The following is a 5,772-nucleotide window of genomic DNA, read 5'->3' as shown; positions in this document are numbered from 1 at the left end:
GTGAAGAAATACAGAGAGGAAGCAGTGAGCCAAGGCCATGGGGCAGTAGGAGTGGGGAGTAAGCAGAAACCATGGGTTAGAGAGCAGGCCGAGAGGCGTGTGTAGTCATTTGGCAGTGGCCAAAGTAAGGAAAGACCAAAAGGAACTGCATCCTGTGGGTAATAGAATAAAGCCGGGAGCTCTAAGGCGATGACAAGGCAAGCTGTCACATGGCCATCTATTCCTGGTTTGCCAGATGGGAGCATAGAGCCACTGCTGTGTTCTGAACAGGATGAGGTCACTGCAGTTCCATAAAGCCTGAATGCACCTCATTCAAAGTTTCCTTTTCATTCTTCCTCTTGCATGTCGTCTGATGTAACCTAAACCTACCTCTGTTCCAGTCATCCCCTCCAAAACATGAATATAGTCGCCTTTATGTATACATGTATAAATGGATACATGTATACATGTATATATGCACCTATTTTGTGTGTTAGTATTTTATTTTATTTATTTATTTATTTATTTTTGAGATGGAGTCTCGCTCTGTCGCCCAAGCTGGAGTGCAGTGGCACGATCTTTGTTGACTGCAAGCTCTGCCTCCCGGGTTCACCCCATTCTCCTGCTTCAGCCTCCCGAGTAGCTGGGACTACAGGCGCCTGCCACCACGCCCGGCTAATTTTTTGTATTTTTAGTAAAGACGGGGTTTCACCATTTTAGCCAGGATGGTGTCGATCTCCTGACCTCGTGATCCACCTGCCTCAGCCTCCCACAGTGCTGGGATTACAGGTGCGAGCCACAGCGCCCAGCCGTTGGTTAGTATTTTAAATGGGAGCAGCCATGTGTCCTGTTTGGTAATATTTCCTCCTTACATATGAGTGTATCATGAATATCTTACCATATTAATGAATATAACTCTACCATTTTTAATTGTGTATTGGATACTTGCAGAAAACTTCCCCTTCTCTCCTAGCATACAGAGAAATTGCAGATAAGATAATAACAGGATATTAAAATGAGCTGTGCTCCAAAATAGGAAAGGGAATCATCATGGACAAAAATAGAGGGATCCCAAAGTATTTTTTTTTTTTTAAATAGCAGTGAGGAGAGGCTGAGACTTTGTAGTTCAGTGGGAACCAGAAATCCACACCATTCTCTCTCAAGCTGGGAACCAGATTCCTGTGACTTTAGGTCTGAGGCTGTGTTAGATACTCCTACCAGTCAGGAAACCACAAAGATCTTAGGAGCTCTGTGTCAGGAACTGGGATCAAAGACTGAATATCAGAACAAAGATTCTTCCAGTGCTCTCTACTAGGGTTCTAGGAACTTTATGTTAGGAACCAGGGGCAGAGATCAAATATATATTGTTGTGATTTTTCCTCTAATTTCAGTCTTGAGGTCTCTCTTTGGAAATTGACTATAAACTCTAGCCCTGCCCTGATTGGAATCCAAGGAGTTTGGTCATGGATGTTTACGGTGTGCCTTTGGTGGGATAATCCTTTATCCTGGTGGATGGCTTAATGTCTAAGTGTCCAACCTGTGACCAGATGTCCCTTTCACAGGAAACCTGTTTATATTGGCAGATGCCCTTGTGGTTCTCCTCTGACTTGTGTCCAGTTTATTCTTACTCTGGTAGCCACTCTCTAGGAGAGCTCTGACTGGGAAGGAAGTCAGGTTCAGGTGTGTTGGTCAGGTGAGACAGAGGAAGCAGCACAAAAAAAAAACATAGGAAGTAACAGAAGCAGTGTGTTCCTTACAGATCCATGAAAGAAGAGGGATGCTGATGAAAGACAAGCAGAAGATTGCAGAGGGAGGGACAGGAGGAGACTGGAGGTGGGGGTGCTTGGGGGAGAGGCCAGGCATCATCATGCTCAACCAGCAGGTAGCAAGTGAGAGAGAAAGAGAGAGAGAGACAGACAGAGAGACAGAGAGAGAGACAGGGCAAATCTGTGTGCCAAAATCTTTATTGGGGTCCAGGGCTTTACCCAAGTGGTTTTCCTGTGGGGAGTTCTAATTGGTGGGTTTGGAGAAAGTGGACCTGAGTCTGTAGGGACCATACTGTGACTTTGTACTTAGGAGTGCTCACTGTAGCATATCTACACCGTCTATGAGGTTGTGGGATCATGGGATGAGTCTGGTATGTTGAATCTATATGTCCCTTAGGGAGATGGTTGTACAGGGCAGGTATCTGGATTGACCACATGATCTATCCTACAGCATGTTCCATGTGCGCTTGAGAAGAATGTGTATTCTGCTGCTTCTGGGTAGAATCTTCCTGTATGTCTGTTAGGTCCATTTGGTCTAAAGTGTCATTCACGTCCTCTATGACCTCATTCATCTTCTGTCTGAAAGTTTTATCCAATATTGAAAATGGATCATTGAAATCTCCTATTATTATTGTGAGGCTCTCTATTTCTCCTTCAGTTCTGCCAATGTTTGCCTCATATATTTGGGTGCCCTGAGGCTGGGTCCATATTTACTTATAGTTATTATTGTCTTCCTAGTGAATTTATCCTTTTATCATTGAATAATATCCTAATTTTTCTGTGGTAATTTTTGATTATTTTGTCTGATGTAAGTGTGCTCTCTTTGGATTCCATTTGCATAGAACATCTTTTCCAGCCTTCCACTTTGGCCTATGTGTGTTCTTAAATCTACAGTGAATCCTTCATAGACAGTTCCAGTGCTCCAGGTACCTGTCATGCTTCTAGGCCTCTGGAGCTTTTGTGTAAGAGTTTTTGTGTTTTGGGTCATGTAGTTCTGCAACCCTGGCCATTGCTGGGAACCAGGTGTCTGTGACTGTCCCAAAGGCAGAAATAGATAGCGTATAGTTGGATCTTGTTTGTTTTATTAAAAATTCATTCAGCCATGATGTATGTCTTTTGATTGAGAAGTTTAATCCATTTACATTTAAATTTATTACTTGTATGTAGGGATTTCTATTGCCATTTCATTAATTATTTTCTGTCTTGTGGCTTTTTTGTTCATCTTTTCCTCTCTTACTGTATTCCTTTGTATGTTGATTTTTTTTTTTTTTTGTAGTGACCTACTTTGTTTCCTTTCTCATTTTCCTTTGTGTATCTTCTATAGGTATTTTATTTGGAGTTACCATGGAACTTACATAAAACATCTTATAATTATAACAATCAATTTTAAGCTGGTAACAATCTAACTGTAATTGTATACAAAAACTACTCTTTTACTTCTCTCTAGTTCTATATTGTGTTATTAAAATCACAAATGACAGCTTTTAGGAGTGTGTGTCCTTTAACAAGTTTGTATAGTTATAGTTATTTTTTATACTTTTGTATTTCAACTTCTTCTTTTTTTTTTTTTTTCAAGACGGAGTCTCGCTTTGTTGCCCAGGCTGGAGTGCAGTGGTGTGATCTTGGCTCACTGCAACCTCTGCCTCCCAGGTTCAAGTGATTCTCCTGCCTCAGCCTCCTGAGTAGCTGGGATTACAAGCTCCTGCCACCACGCCCAGCTAATTTTTGTATTTTTAGTAGAGATGGGGTTTCACCATGTTAGCCAATATGGTCTCAATCTCCTGACCTTGTAATCTGCCCGTCTCGGCCTCCCATAGTGCTGGGATTACAGCCATGAGCCACTGCATCCGGCCTTTGTATTTCAGCTTCTACACTGGAATTAAAAGTGATTTATAACTACCATTACAATATGAAAGTATTCTGTATTTCATACATTTACTTTTACCAGTATGCGTTATAGTTTCATATGACTTCATTGTGCTGTCTGACTTCCTTTCATTTCAAGTTGAACAACTTCCTCTAGCCTTTCTTGTAGGGCCGATCTAGTGGTAATGAACTCTTCCCTACATTCCAATGAATGTAGGGAAAGTCTTTATTTCTCCTTCAATTTTGAAGGATAGTTTTGTCATCCTCTTTAGAATTAGTAATACAAAAATAGTATTGTTGGTTTGCAGTTTTTTTCTTTCAGCACTTTGAGTATATCATCCCACTGCCTTCTGGCCTGCAAGGTTTCTATCGAGAAATTTACCCATAGTCTTAAATATGTGCCCTTATACGTGGTAAATCACTTTTCTCTTGCTGCTTTCAAAATTTTGTCTTTGGCTGGGTGTGGTGGCTCACACCTGTAATCCCAGCACTTTGGGAGGCCGAGGCAGGCGGATCACGAGGTCAGGAGATCGAGACCATACTGGCTAACACAGTGAAACCCCATCTCTACTGAAAATACAGAAAATTAGCCGGGCATGGTGGTGAGCGCCTGTAGTCCTAGCTACTCGGGAAGCTGAGGCAGGAGAATGGTGTGAACCCGGGAGGCGGAGCTTGCAGTGACCCGAGATCACGCCACTGCACTCCAGCCTGGGCAAGAGAGTGAGACTCCATCTCAAAAAAAATAAAATAAAATAAAAAACAAACAAAATTTTGTCTTTGATTTTTGACAATTTGACTATAATGTTTCTTCATGTTGACTTCTTTGGGATCATCCTAGTTGGAGTATTTTGGGCTCCTGAGATCTGGATGTCAATTTCCTTTCCCAGATTTGTAATTGTCATCTATTTTTCTTAGATGAGCTTTCTGCTTCTTTCTCTCTTTCTTCCTCTTCTGCTGCTTCCATTATGCATATATTGGTGCTTCTGATGGAGTCCCATAAATTCCTTAGGGAATTTTATTCTGATAAATTTACTCTTTCTATTGTTTTTTCTTTTTGCTCCTTTGATTAGATCATTTCAAGTGACTTGACTTTGGGTTCCCTGATTTTTTTCTTCTGCTTGATCAGGTCTGCTGTTGAGCCTCTCTAGGGAATTTTTTGATTCAGTTATTCTATTTTCCAGCTCAAAAATTTGCTTGATTCTTTTAAATATTTTCTACCTCTGTGTTAATGTTCTCATTTTGTTTATGGACCATTTTCTGGAGCTAATTGAGCATCTTTATGGTGGTTCTTTTAAATTCATTGTAAGGTAATTCACATCTACATTCCTTTAGTGTCAATTTCTGGGGATTGGTTTTGTTTCTTTGATTGGGCCATGCTTTCCTGTTTTGTCACATGCCTTGTAACAGCCACCTCTCAGTCTTTATGAACTGGCTTCATACAGTCAGCCTGGCTAGAGACTTTAGGAGAATCTCACACCTTCTCTGTAGATATGTCTTCTCTGTCTCTGTGCATGTAAATTCTCAATTAGAAGGATTTTCTGGTTTCTTTTTTTGGGAGCTCATAATCTATTACTCCTTGTGGTATAAGCCTTCCATACTGAAGTTTCTCTGGAACTGGAATTTCCACAAGCCTCCCAACTCAGTTTTCTCATCAACAACTTCCAGGCTTCTAGAGTGTGCCAGTTCCTGTCAGAGCTTTGAGTCAGATGAGACAGAAACCAGTCTCTTGGGAAACTCCTGGAAAAGCAGTAACATTGGATACACATTCCAACTCTTTCCCTCCTCAGGGAGAAGCCAGGAGTTGGGAGGTTTTTCCCGCTCATTCCATCCTGACATCAATTGAGTATATGCTAGTCCAAACTTCACATTTGTTTTTTGTTTGTTTTTTGAGACAGGGTCTCACTCTGTCACCCAGGCTACAGTGTAGTCACCAGTTGCTACCTTCGCCACGTAGGTTCAAGCAATTCTCCTGCCTCAGCCTCATGAGTAGCTGGGATTACAGGCGTGAGGCACCATGCCCAGCTAATTTTTGTATTTTTAGTAGAGACAGGGTTTCACCACGTTGGCCAGGCTGATGTCAAACTCCTGACCTCAAGTGATCCGCCCGCCTCGGCCTCCCAAAGTGCTAGGATTACAGGTGTGAGCCACCGCGCCTGGCCTA

This window comes from Pan troglodytes, chromosome 7, assembly GCF_028858775.2.
Source record: "Pan troglodytes isolate AG18354 chromosome 7, NHGRI_mPanTro3-v2.0_pri, whole genome shotgun sequence".
Classification (NCBI taxonomy): Eukaryota; Metazoa; Chordata; class Mammalia; order Primates; family Hominidae; genus Pan; species Pan troglodytes.
This window is presented reverse-complemented; position numbering follows the sequence as displayed.